An 18,654-nucleotide genomic window follows, 5' to 3' on the forward strand; every position below is an offset into this window, starting at 1 on the left:
ATTTATAATTTCATCTTGTACGTTTTTATTTTTACCAATAAATACAATAAAATCAGTTACAGATGAAAAACCTGTTTCTGCGTGTGCCTAAAATTATTATCTGTTCCCAAAATGTCGTCTATTTTTATTTATAATTTACATATAATTGCAATTTTAAAATGCATGAATATTAATACCAGGCTACAATATTCATATTATGTCTTAAAGATCACAATGTTATAACGTTTTATAGTTTAAAAAACCGGTTAATATATATTTCTACATTACTATGTTATCATTATAATGTCATATTTAAAAAGCATTGCGTACAGAATTAAATTAACACGCTTTAGCAGAAAAAATTTTTAATTTCGGAGAATAATCCTTTTACTTGATTGATTTTAATATATTTTGTCGATGAGTGCAAGTTTATCAGCTAAAACGTTTACGAAGCAATATATGAAAGAAAATTTTCCTTATGGGTTTAGGCTTTAAGGTTAATTTATAAAAAGTAAATTGAATGTTGCGTATACTTGAAAAAAAATTAAATTACATGGGGGCCACTCACTCTTTCACAACACACGACGCATATACATTTACACATAATTCCTTAATGGTACACTTGAGTGTAACCCGGAGAAAATTTTAAATATTAAATTCTCTCTGTTGTCCGATTCCCTTTTAAAAACCACGGGAATAGGTTAAGTACTTACGCATTGTTTTTTTCCGCGCTTGAAATACAAATATTTTTTTCATTCGTTTTGTACATTTAATATATTTTTTCTTTTAAATGATAGATAAAAAAAGGTGTAGCATGATTGTGACGCTATGTTGCAAATCAGGAGGCTGGAGACATTGCTTTACGGACTCACTCAACCAAAAGCGAGACAACGGCCAAAAGAACGCTGTATTTTAATAATGTTTCTGTATAAAGTGTATCAATGAAGAGAAAACTTCTTCTTTTGTGTCCAAATGTAATGGAAAATTAATTTGAAAAAAAAAATAAGAAGTTTTGACAATGGTAAAATATTATGCCTATACCGGAGCAGTTTTCACAGTAACTGATAAAAAATGTATGGGCAATAATAAAATCTCATTTATCGGTTACCAACTTCCGGTATAGGTATTATCGATTGCTGTTTAACGGCGGCGGCCAATATAAATAATAAACTTTCTCAAAATATTTACACGGTAGCAATAGTAAATAACAAAAGTTTTCTTCGTTGAATGTTTTCCTCTCTCCGTTGACAAAGAGCAAATCCTTCTTTTTCACCTAAACGGCTTAGTCACTATTGTATGATGATCGATATTATCCAATACACTGTACACTGTACATTCATCAACTTAATAATACAATTATGGAAATTGGAGTCAAAACTATTGTCATCTAACTTGTGAAATAATCCGCATTAATTGGATATTGTAGCATATAACATATAAGTTAAGACACCGATTAGTAATACATCAAAGCATATCGGTAAAAATGTTCAGGTACAAAAATGTCCAAAATAATTTTACTAACAAACTATAAATGTAAACAAAATCAATTGTATTTTTGATTGATTATTTTATTTCCGTGTGATTTGTAATACGTTTTGTCACTGTGCCAGAACAATATATATTATCCAGTACAATGATATTAAATGAATGTATTGTATATGATAATGGCGTACAAAAAAATTTAATTTTATTAAGTACAATAATTGTATATTTTGGTAATTTTCCCAGAAAAAAGTAGTATTCAATATTAAATCTAGTTATATTAAAGGTTAAAATGAGAATTCTAAAAACGATATATTTTGCACTTATGACTTTACCCGTATTGTGGTAATTTGTATGACGGCTTTAAAATTTATGTGTTAACCTAATAAAGTATAATATATTTGGCACTCGAACAACTTTAATGTTTTTTAGTTTTATTAGTTATCCAACGTTTTAAACCTATTGCAGGGTCCATCTTCAGAGTAATAGTCACCGTTCCACTGTTGCGACTATACTGTTTATCGACCAAGTTGCAACCTTGTTTTCTCGATCAATTGGTGTCGTATATGTCATGTGATTTTCTTTGTTTTCTGTTTTCTTGATGGCAAATCATACATTGGAAAAACTGGAAGTGCAATAGTCGCACATTCGAAAGAACACGTAAGAGATGTTAAATTCAAAAGAATAGAAAAATCTGAGGCAGCGAAACATGCAAAAATTAACAGATATCCTGTTCGACCGGGTAAAAATACTAAACACAGAATGAAAGTATGTTGTTCAAAGAAACAATAGAAATTTAAGAATGCCTAGAACATTTCTACAGAGAAAATGATTGGAAAACTAGTGATGCGTGGAAACCAATTATTCAAAAGGGTAAAGAAGGAACCAACCGAGCAATGCCAAACGATAGAAACAGCTGTTGTCGAAAAAAAATACAAATTGTGGAAGTAAAAAGGGAAGAGCAAAATGCAAAGAATGCCAAAAGAGTAATAAACAGTTATAAACAGTAAAAAGGAGAAAACAAAAAAAAACACATGACCCATACGACACCAATTAGTTAGAAAAAACACGGTTGCGACTTGGTCGAGAAAAAATTCATTATGTTGCGACAGTCAAACAACAATGACTATGCTTTTAAAGATAGACCCTGCAATAGGTTCGAAACGTCAGCTAGCTAATGTTACTATGGCTATATCTGAAAATGATTAAACTAATAGCTTGGATTGACCATGTAAGTTTTAACACATTCATAACTTTTATTTTATTAATATGTGATTTGTGTATTAACTTACACTGATTTAAAATTTAAAAATGGCATGCAAATTTTGGTTCATTGACGTATTTCCTTCTAAATATTTTTGTATAATATAGACATATTTTCTAAGGCCATTTTTTCTCCAGACATTTTTATCAATGCTCCAAAACTTTATTTATCTTTGATATTCCAAAATAAATTGAACACCGTTGGATTTTTTGATTTTCTTTAAACTTTGTTCAATAAGTACAAGATATGTTATCAAGATACGGATTTATAAAATAATGATAATCGTTTGAATTTTCTGTTGAAAAATTAAAATTTGCATAAAAATATACAGCATGTCACGATTTTGTTTAGTTAAGTATTTTTAGCTTCGATGCAAAGCGAGAAGGTATTGGTTTTACTCTGATGTGGGCTTTTTTTTTCGCTGTATACACTGTAACTTTTTTATTACTAGACCAATTCCTTCGAATAGCAACTCTATAAATCACAAATTTTATCTAGTTTGTACTTTGGGGAGGTAAAAGTTGAAAAAGTTTAAGTCTTCATAGACGAAATTTGAAAAAACAAAAAAAAAAACCGTACGAGTTTTTAAGTTAGAACTTTTATTGGCTATAATTTCGAGAAAAAAAGTCGGATCGAGTTGAAACGTATAAGAAATAATTATTTGGTATGCCCGCACACGACAGTTGTGTCAAATTTAAACTATACCCATTTCCCACCCCCCTAGGGGGGGTACAAGTTTTTTGTTTTTTGGGGTTTTTAGCCGTAATTTTAAAACTTCTGGGTTGAAAATTTGCCAGTAGTTGGAACTCATATGTATCCATAACATATTAAACGGGTGAAAAATTTGGCACTTCAGTTTTTTTTTAATTGCCGGGAAACTGCGTTTTCGCAGGTTGCGTATATTTGAACAAAAACACCTAAAATCTTTAAAAAAAATTGTATGTATATCTATGCAGAATGATACTATTAAGTTTTGTGCTTGAGTACCACTTTTGACTTTAAGTTTACACAAATTCAATTTTTTTTTTTTTTTTTAACTAAAAACCCGGTGTACCAGATGGGAGAAACGATCAGACACTAACAACTATCAGTTGGTAACGTCTATCCGTGTTAGATTAGGTTAGGGCCCAATGATCGGTATCATAATATTGTGTTTATTACATGATATCACAGACGACTAAATCGTGTAACTGATTATAGTAGACACTCGATTTACTGGGAAAAAAACCTATCCTTGTACTTATTAAGACACTTAATGGTTCTGATACGACAAAATCACTGTCGTTATCCCGTTTTTTTATAGCCTGTGTTATATAACCTTACCGAAGGTCAACTATGAATATATAAGGTCCAACTACCTGCAAATTATGAAGAGGACTGTTGTTTTTTGGATTCAGATTAAGTGTTGGTTTTTATGCAGTATACCGCCTCAAAATGTATTTTTTATTACACAATTTTTTCAAGGAAAACTTATGTGTTGCATATTGTTATACTGTTTTTCATTTAAAGAGTTTCACGCTTGATTGTTTAAATTGTCTAATACTAGATAATCTGCTTCGTGCTAATTTTAATTTTTTAGTTTATCAACTTGTAGCTCTAATTTTGTATAAAATATTTCATTATTTTAGTACTATGTACAAATTAAGATAAATTTTAATAATAATTAAGTCATAAATGATAATACTTTATTTTATGACTAGATTAAATCTCGTGAACATTTAACATCATGATACTGCTCCTATGCTTTTATTAAAATAACACAATTTTTAAAATCTCCATAAAAGGTTATGGTTTAATAACAGGCAACAGCCGACCGCTAGTGGCTATACACGTTAGTAATATTTAACTAATAAGTAATATATGTAGCTAAAATGTATTGTTTTCTCCATCACAGTACCAGTACACGTATTATTTTAATTTAAATGTAAGAAAATCGATTTTTCTTTAGAAAATAACAAGAAATTAATATACAGGATGAGGCAATAAAACGGCAATTTTCTAATGTATTTAAATGGGAAAACCGGTTTCACTCTCCCACCCTTTACATTTTAAGGATCTATGAAAAGGTTTTTTTAGTTGCATTTTATTTTGTACATTGTCAATCTAGTAAAATAGAAGTATAATATAACTTTGAAATAAAGTAATCTATGAAGTATATAATATATATTATATATAGTATAAATATTAATTTTATTGAGAATAAGCGATTATAATTTAAACTATGGAGTACAAACGATTGAAACATGAATCGTCGACCATTGAAACAAAATATAACAAGACATTGTATATGTGTTATTTGGTCCACTACGTTTTTGCAAAATAAAAAAAAAACCAGTACAGTGGGGTCGGGGCATAGTGGGGACGGGGAGGTCACAGGTTTACAGGAATTTTTAAATCTGAAAGTGATAAAATCACTTTCGAAAAAACGCTTCGATGCAAATCGGTAGTTAGTATTTTCAAGCCAGTACAGTCCAAACCAAGCGCAGTATAAACCAGCAAAGTTAGAAAGTTTCAAATGAAGGTTCTGTATTTACAAATGAGCATCAAAGCGTTTATTTGAAAGCGATTTTATTAAATTTTATCACTTTTATTTATAATAATTCTTGTAGACCTGTGACCTCTTTATTTCCTCGTTGCTTTGATTACATTATGCCTATACTCTACTGTACTAGTCCTCTCGGATAAAATCACTTTCAAATTAACGCTTTGATGCTCATTTGTAAATACAGAACCTTCATTTAAAACTTTCTAATTTTGCTGGTTTATACTGCGCTTGGTTTGGACTGTACTGGCTTGAAAATACTAACTACCGATTTGCATCGAAGCGTTTTTTCGAAAGTGATTCTAACACTTTCAGATTTAAAAATTCCTGTAAACCTGTGACCTCCCCGTCACCACTATGCCCCGACCCAACTATGCTCCGTCCCCACTATGCCCCGACCCCACTGTACTGGTTTTTTTTTCTTTCTCAATATTTTAAATTTAATTTTAAAATTTAAATTGTTTTTTTCCACAATTTTTTTCATATTTAAGTAAAATTAATTTTATTTTATACATAGTCTGTTCTATGTTGAAAGCTTGTACTATAATTCAATTTAATATATCAATGTTCCTTTGTACAATATAAAAACCGAAAATACAATGATAAGAAAATAAATTATTAGATGATAATAATAGAAGAGAATAACTATTCTCTTTATAATATCAGATCCAATTCAGTGTTTTATTATTTTTTTATTATTCATTTGCAAAACGAGAAAAAACATTTTAAATATATTGTCTACAAAGAAAATTTAAAAAATAGTTTTTTTATTTCGAGTTGAAATGATATTTCATATTTATTTATTGTCAGTTCATTACACACTTTCTATTCAGTGAAAAAAAGAAAATCTACAACCAAAAGTACCCCCCAGTGTGTGTATTGAATAATGTAATGTAATATAGGTAGACATACATTTTATTATTATAAAATGAACCATTTAATAATATTTTAATAAAATAGTTTATAACTGTTGTTTTTTTTTTTTTTTTAATAAGGTCACTTGTAATAATGAATAATTCACGAGTTATAGGTTTACTATTAATTATCAACGTGTTTCAAATAAGTAAATAGATTTCTAAGAAATCTTTTTAATGGTTACCAGGTTTTCGGTTTATCTTTAGGTGTATAATAATCAATTAAAATTTTAAAAAACATAAAAAGCGACATTTTTACATTACCTTAAATTTTCCTATTATTCTAACATATAAAAATATATAAACTATTTTAATTAAATGCGATAAAACTAATAACCGTCAATAACGAACTGTGCTGACTTTTCGTACGATGGAAATTGTAATTACCATTTATATTTAAATTTAAAAATAATATGAAATAAAATAAATTATCATTTAAAAGAGGGAAAAAAAAGAGACAAAAATGGGTATTTCGTTTATTCTTTTCTTTTATAACGATGTTACGTTATTAGGTTGATCAAAAACGTCAATAACGAAATAGAAAATTATAATATTAAATTAAATTACCGAATGCTTGAATATTTTGCAAGTTAATCAGGTCAAAATCAGAAAAAAACCTACTTTTATTTTAATATATGATTTGCAATTCAATTATTATGCTATTGCATTCGGTTTTTTTCGCCTTCACATTGCACATTTGAATAACCGTCAAAATAATATTGTATTTTCGTATAATAAATTCACGATGTCTCAAACCGACTTTTCAGATAAAGTTTATTACTCAACTTATACTTATCGTATATACCTAGATTGATAGATACCGCAATGACCTTTGTTGGATTTCTATGTACATATTATTATAATATGAGTAGGTGGCAGCTAATTTGTGTTAATTTACCTTGTCTTGTCACTGGAGACTAAACAATAGCTGATAGAACTTTTATCCAGATTAGTCGATGGCGATGTTGATGATTAACAGCTATGAACGACACTATATATCGTCATTGTTCGACGATAACGACTGAAGGGACCTCCTTAAAAAAAACAGTGTACCGAGATTCAAAATTAAACCAAGCTAAGTCGTCTCACTCGTCGGTTTTATTTTCTACTTGCACACGAATGACGGTGATGTCGTTTCGTACGTTCGCTACGGATTGCACTGACGGAGTGATTATTATTGTACTATGTATGTATAAAAAAAAAAACATTAAATTGAATAACAAAATCTACGAATAAACACTATTATTTATATATATATATATCATACAGCGCCAGTAGGTCTCTGGTTATCTCTCCCCGTAGCGCGCTGTTACCTAATAGCATCCGCACTCGATGCTAATATTATAATAATTATCATTGTGTTATTGTCTTAGCAGTTTTTTTTAACGCAACGCCGGACAATACCGGTCGATTACCACCGATAAATCGAACTGTGCGGGCCGATAACAAAATATTTTAAGCGTGTATTTCATGTATTTTGTCGATTCGATTGGATGAAAGGTTGAGATTTACTGTGAAAACAACACTTTGACTTGGGGGGCCGTTATGATATTTTAACTGGTTCACGGTCCATGCATATAATAATAATATGTACTCTCCGCGGTGCACCAACAACAACATTAAACAACGGTTTTTTTTCACATCTTATACACACGAGTAATTACTTGTCCGTTTCGTTGTACCGATGACGATGATTGATCGTATCGATCAACCGTGTTCGCCACCGTCTAGTCGACGAGGGCAATAATTATTATGAAATAATAATATTCATATTTTATCATATTATATACATACGATATGTTCGGATCGTCAGACCCCGCAGTGACTCGCAAAATTAAAAACGAAAACAAATTTCAAATAATAACCGAACCGTCTGAACCTATGCCGAGTTAATTAAACCCACCGGAGCACATCCGAGTATTCTGTATAGGTAGTTGTGTAACCATCAATAACAATACAGATGACTATTTATTTTATTTTATTCATTTCCGAGCAAAACAAACGTTGGCCATGCAAACAAATACGATCTCGCCGTTTGTGTCATAAAATATATTTTACATTTTTAAATAATATTATAAACCCTAGTAAGAATTTGTATTATATACGAAAAAAGCAATTCCATAATTGGTAACTTTCAATGAAAAAACTCAAAGATTGATGAAAGTTTAAACGAAATTTCTCCATAATAAAAAAAAAAAATAATTTCAATGAGCGGTAAACGGACATTTGATTTATATTTTTTGTAAGCTTTTTATTTTTTATAAATATTTTAAAATTCTGACAATAAAAAACGAATTAATAAAGTCTAAAATGCAATAATAAAAATGATCTAATTCAAATATAGTATTATCATTGAGTATATATTGTACAATATAATATACTCTATGGTAGTATTATGTTTTAGTAATTTTGAGTTTTATTATGTCTACAAGATACATAAATGTTTGATGATTTTGTTATAAAAATAAAACATTATTTATTTATATAATTAAATCTATAAAAACAGCAATAATATTTTTTCGGGGAACGCACTTGGTATTACATTAATGGCCCGACTTTATGTAATAAAAGTGGCAATCAAAATTTTAATGTTAAAGAAATAATAAAAGCAACATTTAAGCGCGCTAACGGTAGTCGGTAGATACAAAATACATTAATAACTTTGCATTTTCACAGATATGGTATTGTTGATCTACTACGTTATTCAATTTGATGTATACATTGTTAATAACTTATAAATCAGCTAGAGTAATATAAGTATTGCCTCATATTTATAAACACTCACGAAACAAAAAAATGCATTATATTTTTTGTTTTTAAACGACATTAAAGCTTCTTAAAGTGTATTGCTAATATTCTACAATATACAGTTTCGTATTTATTGTATCTAAATAAAGACTAGTTTCAAATGCATTTTCTATGTGAAACTTCCCAACTCCCCGATACCATAAGCTATTAAGGTATATGTAGTCATATTACAACGAGTTGATAATTCGAGTAAATAACGTTAAAACTTGTATCGTCTGTTTAATTACATCATAGTTTGTAGCAACTCCAAACTGCAGACACTTTATGGGCATTGTTTAACTAAAATATTTTATAGGTTACATTGTACGCATGTGCCTTAAATGGTACTTACACCAACCTACTACCAACATTACTCACTAAATTCGGCTATTGAATAATTTAACTTCAGAGTAAGTAAATAGCTTATGAAATACTATTTTACATATCATAACATACATTCTATAAATATGATAATAACATTACTAAATATAGTTGATTATGGGTTAACAAACACCGGAATTTAAATCTGGATTTGTGGGCTTACTTGTTTTTCAAGCCGTAATCCTAATTAACACGAATACTATTACAAAATATGTATAGCCTACTTTTAAAAAGTTAACTTAAATCAATATATTTGTATTATTTAACTTGAGTTTAAAAAAAAATTGAACATGACATATCCGGATAATTTGTAATTTCTGACATCTGGATATTCCCATCAATAGTACTTAACTGACTTTGTAACTATGAAATGTATGTATCTACATAATATTGTGTCTGTCGGATGATAACGCTTACAGTTGTTACACTATAAACACAGTTCTATTTTAGAAGAAAAAAAGTTGATTGCTATTTGAATTTATTTTGGCAATTGTTCGAATAATAATAAAAATAATTTAAACGTAGTATTAGGCACTTATTGAAAATACGTATAGATGTTACAGACATTGTAAAATAAGATATAATCGTGAAAAAGTACAACCTGGAAATTTGGCATGTGGCTTAAACGTCCTCGTTAAAAAACATTTAGCAATGGAGAATTGTTTTAATACTAACTTGAAATGATTCTAAAAATAAGCAGTCTCAGACAAATAAATACAAATTACAAAGATTATGTCATGTTCTAGTTTTTTGTATACTTAACTGAAAGGGCCCCGTACTTACAGTTGATATTTATGATATATAAACAAGATTATACAAACGACACGTTCTAACAAAGCATCTGTTTCCCTTATTATTAGAGTAGAGGCCGTTAGGGTCTTGACGCTCTTAACTTTCAAGATTAAAGGGTGATTTACTGTAGCCTAGGTACTCAATTAGCTTTGCTTATTACGTAGAAAAATAATGTCTTGAACTACTATTGAAATATATTATTACAAACAACTGTTAGATATCATCATTAGAAATTGTAATTTTTCTAATTTATTATTCATTGAAGTATTGAACGGTCCATTTAACTGATAGTCATTTGATTAGAATGTAGTTATTTATCAACGTATTGTAATGGATTGTATTTACGGAGATATTTAAAAGTTACAATAATAAACAACGAACATTTGGTGTTAACCTAGCAAAATTAATACTACTTCTTAGCTGGACATAGTTGTATGATACCTGCATTAGTCGTACTTCAACAATTTTGTTAGACATATAATAAAAACAGATTGATTTATAAAATAAGTCATGCAAACGGCTATAGTTTGATACCCAACTCTCAATTACTGAGTAGAATAAATTTGTATAAAATCGCATAAATTCAAGTCAGTGAAATTTACTATTAATACATCATTTTGCGTAATAATTTTATAATAAAAGCTGTTTATTTGTTTTTTTATACGTTAATCATTTATCAAAATTATTTATTTTAATTTTCAATTTAATTTACTTGGTAACCACAGTCGCATCAAAATAGCCACGCCCAGCGGAACGTTTGATAATATTCTTTAGACCATTTATGAAAACAAGAAAGTATGTGCACTGTGTATAAGATAATAATATTGTAACGTGTAATCGATAAAACCTAATTAAATTATGTTTTGAATAATGACGTAATGTTAACTTTAGCAAAGTGTCAAATGGCTCCTCCTGATGACACTTGCAGATTAAAACAATTCAACTATGCATTTGTATAATTGAAAATAACCGTATTGATTAAATTCGGATATTAAATCTAACGAAAACACTGTCATCCATCACTGTTATCGCATCGTCGACAATATAAAGCCCCAGCAGCTAATGTGCAAGGGTAGGTAAGATGTGGGTATCTCGCCCCAGTACATTACCATACTACCCGTATAATACAAATTTTCACAATTGTTCGCCAGTAGAAGACTTGATATCTAATGTTTATATTTTTTCGTTTCCCCGTGCTATTGTGTTTATTATTTATTCGTGTAGGTACTCGAAAATAACGATTTAACAGTTGATGGTAGTCGAATGTGTCGATATACGTATTACATAGTGAATTATCTATTTACAAATTAGTTTTACTCAAAATCAAACGAGAATTGATTAGTGAATCGTATTTAGTTTTAGAATGAACTTTTTTCTATTATCAAAAATGTCTAAAATAAAATAGTTGTCAATTTTAAACTTCAATATAAGCTTTTGACGTCGGATAAACTATTCAAGTACAAGAAAGGAAGAGTAACCGATTTAAGTCAATTGGCTAAAAATAAATACTTTTGGCCTGAGTGGCGAAAAAAGTACAAATAAATTGCGGACATCAAATCATCCTAATTATGATGACCCTTCCTTACAAAATTATCATATTTCTAATAACCAGGTGTACATCTTTAGCCAACTTGTGGAGAACACCCGGCATTTAAATCTAAACCGTATACCATTACAATAAAGGCAACAGTTTTGACTCAAATCAAGACCCATGAAATAACCATTATCATCAGATGCACTTAAACCCAGAAGGTAATAAAAACAGTTTAATAATGATCCTAATGAACGCCGTTAGTTTGCATTTGGATTGATTTAGTGAAAACGAATAAAATATAACTGTTAAGATTCAAAAAACGGATCGATAAAACAATGTAAATCACTTCAAAACTTCCGACAATCATTATAAGAATGCACACTCACAAAGAGCTTTGTACAAGGTGAATCGATTTTACGTAAGACACTCGTTTTCCCGGAAAATAATTATTATTTTATAGATTTTCTAAAACTTTTTTATTTATATTATTGAGAAAATGAGTGTCTTACGTTAAATTCATCACCTTGTGTTATCAGGAAACTAAGTAAGCGTATGTCACAAAACGCATTAAACTCTGTTCACATTAAATGCAATATAGGGGGAAGTATGCCCATTGGGAAACTCCAGAAGAAACCAAAGACATTATAAAAGACATTATATTTTACGACTTATAAAAGTCTTAATGTTAAACAATTTGTAAGCCACTGATATAGTGATCAAATCACTACCACGTATTCTAACCCACAAAAAACCCAACAGTTAAGTCCTTAAACTAAAATTAGTAAAAACCCTCATCCAAAAGAAAATGGTCCGCAAAAGCATAAAAAAAATTATTTAGAATTGTACGCACTGCGTTATCATTTGATTTACATAACTGAAATATTAATTGACATTTAAATTGTAAAATATTTCATCTATACTCCATACAAAATATATTATAATTTTGATAGTTTCAGTACGTTTTGTATTTTTGCAATAATTTAATATAGCTTTAGTAAAAATTACAAATAATATAATATCATTATCTATATGTTTTTACGAGCTAGGTTTTTTTTTATACACTATATTTACTTAGATAGAATCATAAAGATATAGAACACCATAACTAACAACAACAAAAAAACATTTTGTTGTGTAGCAACTGCGTTGAGCCAAGGCCGCAATATTAATATGAAGATCATTTTTGGATGACATCAGCTTATTAGGAGTGAATTTCTTTAAACGTTATTTAGTTTGTCTCAATGTAAAAGTATGTTATTGCAAGAATTGCTGAACATGGCATTTATCAAATACTGCGTATAATGCTCCTCATTTATAATTGGACAAAAAAAAAAGTAATTGTACAAACGACACACGCCAAGGGTTCATTGACAAACATAAAACCGGTAAATTGATTTATAAAACATTTTTTTAAGGCAACATTACGAAAATCGAAAATGACAAAAAACATCAATAATAAACTATTTTTAAATAATTTAGAGTGGAAAACTGGAATATATAAGGGTGATAACTGAGAGAGGTAGGGTAGTCCGGTGTACCTATTCTTGTATGACTCTTCCAAAACTCGTTTTGCTCCCATTAATATAATATACAAGCTGGAAATAATGATTTTAAATTTGTCTAATATTATTTATTAAAACATTTTAACATCATATAATGTATGTTACATCGCAGTAATTATTATCATCTCGTTTATCTTGATATCCGGTTAACAACAACCCATTAAAAGCCGCGGAGCTGCCTAACACACGTGTCTCTTTCACATCTCACTATTACTATAGTGACATCTTGATTGTCCAGTCCATTGTTTCAATGTTCATTAGGTATTATCTACCAACCTTTACGTTGGCTGAACTCGCTGTTTTTTTTTTTTTTGTTCAGACTACCGAATAAAACTTCCTTTTGTCCTTCAGAGAACAAGTTTATCACGCATGTTCTACCATTTTACAAAACACAAAAATTTCCACGCTCCGATGTTTTATAAGACAATATTCACTTTCAGTAATTCATTACGACTGAAGTTAAAAATTGTCTGTTTGTATATAGTTGTGAGTACTATAAATTAAGCAGTACGAGAATAAAGTAACAGGAGTTAATTAAAAGTAAAAAAATGTAATTATTTACATCTTTTGGTTTCTATTCTAACATGCTATATTATATTTTTAAAAAAATATAAAAAGTTTAATTTAGTTTTTATTAACTTACTGACCCGCATTTGCCTTCACATCACAATATCTACATAGCACAGTTACATTGCTGAAACGATGCGCTATGCAAGTATTACTATTATATTAAAGTCATTATAACTGTTCTTACAATTATTTTTAATGCTACGCTTCTGTTCTATATTATCTACTCATTTGAATCAATTTAGTCAGTCAAAATTACTGATTCTGCATATCTGACTGCACTTAACTTAGTATGTCATAACTCATAACACTACTTTATGACTTCACTGGAATCAATGCAATGTACGTTGTGTACAGTTTTTACTATATAGCAATGTCAACTCGACTGATTCATTTGAACGTTCCACCAACTACACAAAAATAGTAACATCCAAAATATGCTGTTAGTTATATCAACACAATACTTTTTAAATAATTACAGTTTATATGTAATTATAACATAATGTATTTTAATGGTAGGTAGTTGCAAATTAATTTTGAAGCAGTTTTAATTAAACATTATTTTTACTTGCTTAATTTCATTAAAAAAGTAACTAAAATAACGATTATGTATACAAGTGTATTCGCTCCAGAAACTTTCAGGTTTCAGAAATTACTTTTACGAGTATGTTATTGATGTTGTGTGGAAATGTATTTTTGTTACACCGGTTACCACAGAAGTATGTAATATAAAGCTAACATATTTAATTTATACTACAGGGATTTACATACTCGCCCTCTTTGTGGAATGTGAAGGTAAATAAGGTTCAATAAGTTATTAAAAAGTAAATTACATTTTTTGTATTTTTTTTTTTAAATTATTTAATATCTATAAAGCGTATTAAAAGAACACGATGTCAGTTGCATACATATTTTTGTTCGTAAAAAGCCTGTTAAGAGGACGTCATACCCCGTTTGTTAAAGAGTTAGGTATAGGCAATATTTTTGCAAAATTTTAACATAAAAATTAAACTATGACGTGTAATTACTAGTTCAGAAAATAGGATTCTTTGTTGGTAGTTAATTTATTTTCATTCTGACTACCCAGTGTCCTCGACGGCGATTTAAAAAAAAAATCATCCGAACATAGCAACGCATATTATCTACTATTGACTACAATAATAATCGTAGAAAATGTATTTTTACATAATATTTAAAGTAATGTGAACTATATCTAGGTTCCCTCGTCGGCTTTTTTTTTGTTCTATTAACCTAATTTCATAGTTTATATTTTAATTCTGACATTTTTTAAACTTTTTTCAGTGCTTGTATTTAAGGTAAAATTCAAGTTTTCTAAAAAAACTGTCGGAAAAACCTAGTTAAAGTTCACCTCATTTAACGGTATCAACGTTTTTTTTTTGTCTACGACCATTTCGCTATGAACTACACGTTTTTGTGATTAATTTTAAAGGGTATGACGTCCTCTTATGTTAATATTATTTAACACGTCGCTTTACATCCATTCTCAAAAAACGTCCTAACGGAACTATTACATACGCTAGCAATAACAACACAGTATGATGTTTTAATTATAAAAATAAATTATGAATTTTGCGACACGCGTTTTTATGTAAAACCAAATAACGGAAATTATTAAAATATCAACGCAAACTGGAATGTTAAATAAAACACACCTGAAGGTTTTCATTAAGTATTAAGCTCCGAGTCGGAAAAAATATGATGAAGTTTCAATCATTTTTAAAAAATAATAAACACAGTATTGATTTTTTTTTCTTTTTGTCCGGTATATCCTACATCAGTAGAATTGTGCGGTTTGTGAACCAATCGCAAAATAACAAAAAGATGAATTTTGAGAATTAATCAGTTGAAAAATTAATTACTATTGTATCCCGCGTAAAAAAAAATGGTTTCTCATTATTTTAATATTAAACCGGTACAGGAGAATGTGACGAAAGAAGGGTATGGGGACGCCAACGCAAAACAATTTTGATAATAACTTGTGTATGATTTAAGAACAGGTATAAGCTGAGATCCGTCGAAAAATGTGCATACCGCATATCGCGCATTGTTCGTCGTTTTATAACAGCTCTGCTTAAATCAAACACGACGAATAAAAAATATCCTTGAAAATAGGTCATCAACAGTTGTCTGATAAAAATATTACAATACAATGTTGTCGGGAACACATAATATAAGAAATTACCAACTTCTTTTCTATTAATCATTAAACAGTTACACATATAATATATTATGACAAATTGCCACTCATTGTGTATCGTTAAAAAGTAATCGTCAGTAATTAGATAATCCTTAAACTTTTACTGTTAAGTTAAAACTTATTTTACAAAAACAAAACGCATCGATTGACATTTAATTTTAATATATATATATATATATGTATATAACAGTAATTATAGCATTGAAAAATGTAATAATTATGTATAAAATACAAATAATTTTCAGTTCTTAACTCAAAAAACTAGTAATTTCTTTAGTAGAATGATTCTTTTTATTTACTGAGAACAAATGTAAGTTCACTAAGCTGAAATGTATTTGGGTAGTCGGGTTTTTATTAGTACGTTCGTCTTTGGAATTTAACACTATTTTATGAAACGTGTCTCGTTGAAATTGATATATTTCAATGCTTTAAACTGTGTTTTAAGCCATCACTTATGGTTAAAAGCATTATTATCATTTATACATGGTTGTCGAGGTTATTTTTTTGTAATTGACAAACTCGCGAACAACATTTGACTGATGTGACTATACTGGGTATAGTGTTATACACTGAACTATAATAAGTTAATACAATTATTTTTAACAAAATTTAATATTGTAAAAAACTAGCTTTATAGTTTTTATATTTTCCAGTTTTGAATAGGAAAATATATAAGTGTAATGTATATCAATTTGCTCTACAATAAGCATGAAAACTCGATTAGAAAATAAAATTATCATTAAAATTATAATAATTGTGACTAAGATATAGTTTTGACGTTTCCATGAGTCAATACAAGTGTAATAGTGTTGTGTAATAACAAATGCACTACTCTCTACAAAAACCGCAGCCCAACTTTATGGCACTAATAGTCGGTGTAGATAACTAAGACTTTAATTGTGATTGATAACCACAGAGCAACAGAAATAAGCGCTTTTATCGCGTAATTGTATTTTGAAGGGTTACAAGGCCAAGATGTTAAGAAATATTTCAAGTGGTAAACAAATAATACCACTACTTAATGATAAAATACAAGCATTACAAATAGCACCACAAACTTTTTTTGAAAACGCGTTAAAATGATAATATGGTTTAGCTAATAAATTAATTTCGAATCCGGGGTTAGTTTTTAGTCGTTAAGCATCAAATCCGTGAAACGTGACAATTTTAATAAGGGGCGGCCTATTCCTATCAGTTTAAACTACTTAAAATGAAGACCACTGCTTACAAATACAAAAAGCAAAAAAAATTGCTAAATTATCCATAATGAAAAAGCATTTTTTAAAACTCATGACTAGCATTGAATTAAAATATCTTAAAATACAATTTTTAATCATTAACTCGCCTCATTCCTCAATCTAACTACCTGTAGACATAATTATGACGATGACATATCGTCTAAACCGGAACCTAACCAGAACCGGCTCCCTTAAAATAAGATTCAGTAGAAATTGAGATTGGAAAACAAACGCCGTGTGATTTACCATTTAACTATTACGCCTAGAGAAACGGGAGTGATTACATTTAAAACGACTATATAGTAGAAATGGTATAGTAAAAATTGGTATATTGACAAAAACCTTTGCCTTTAAAACAAGTATATCAAGTATACATTTGATTTCTTTCGTACTTTTTAATTTGCATATTGTTCGGAAATATTAAATAATATCCGGGGTCTATTGCTTTTTTTTTTTTCTAACACAATTTTCGCATCAGATAATCCGTAATAATTATCTTGAGTACCTGATGACACGTGCGGCGAGCGTTGTCGTCCGTCGGCTTACACACACTCGGACCGATGCCAGACAATATATTATTATTACTGACCACGATTTTTTTTTTTTTCACGTTGATATTCTTCTCGTCGTCGAACTATGACGATGATGATAATAATAATAAATATATTATATGATTTCTATTATTATTATTATTATTGTAGAGTACACGCGTCTTGCGAACTATCGATGACGGTTGCGGCGGCGGCGGCGGCGACGTTAAAAGCGAGTAAAGTGGCGGGAAAAACGACAATAATACCGACGGTGTTGTGTGATGATGACGATGATAATATAATAATTTAATAATTATTTTTTAAACTAATATTTTTTTTTCGACTTTGATAGCACTGCGGCGGCGGCGGCACACGTCGGTCGACTTGTACTGGTGCTGCAACACACACACACACACACATAGACGCGCGCACACGACGACGTTTACCTAACCAGCGGCCGTCGGCGCGATACAACCGTGTGTACACGACGCTGTACTACTGCTGCAGTCGTTATAACAGTGGCTGGCAACATCAGCACCAGCGGCAGCATAGCGACAGGTGGTCCTCGCGCGCGTCTAACCCGGTCATGCGCTGCGCGAACGCCTCGTCCAAGTCGTTTTCACGGCGGCCGTCGCACTTTTCCACGGCGATTTGATAACAAGCGCCCGGCGAGATTTTGGTTTCTCCCCCCCCCCCCCACCCCAAGATAATTGTTATGCAATAGTAATAATAGTACATTGTACACACATACGAGTATTATTATTATTATTAGGTGCGTTGTCCGCAGTGATGACGGGCCCGGACAGCGACAACGGGTGATGTGTGTTATAACAGGTGGGGCGCGTTATTACGGATTTTGCATCT

The 18,654-nt window shown here is 29.9% G+C and overlaps 1 protein-coding gene across 9 annotated transcripts in view; it reads right to left on the minus strand.

Moving 5' to 3' along the window:
- Positions 1-18,302, minus strand: part of LOC126846110 (adenylate cyclase type 5) — a 91,603-nt gene extending 73,301 nt beyond the window's left edge. For 5 of the 9 annotated variants that reach the window (XM_050585263.1, XM_050585257.1, XM_050585260.1 and 2 more), the window contains exon 1: positions 7,080-7,363. The gene's annotated coding sequence lies outside the window, so the exon portion shown is untranslated. Of the gene's footprint in view, positions 1-7,079; positions 7,364-17,765 lie in introns of those variants that run through there. The other 4 variants (XM_050585262.1, XM_050585255.1, XM_050585261.1 and 1 more) reach the window with 1 other exon arrangement.
- Between the last annotated feature and the right edge of the window lie 352 nt (positions 18,303-18,654).

Source organism: Adelges cooleyi, unplaced genomic scaffold (assembly GCF_023614345.1).
Source record: "Adelges cooleyi isolate 19-005CV unplaced genomic scaffold, UGA_ACOO_1.1 ACOO_flye_CR_arks_rails_tigmint_CR_PRNA_9, whole genome shotgun sequence".
Classification (NCBI taxonomy): Eukaryota; Metazoa; Arthropoda; class Insecta; order Hemiptera; family Adelgidae; genus Adelges; species Adelges cooleyi.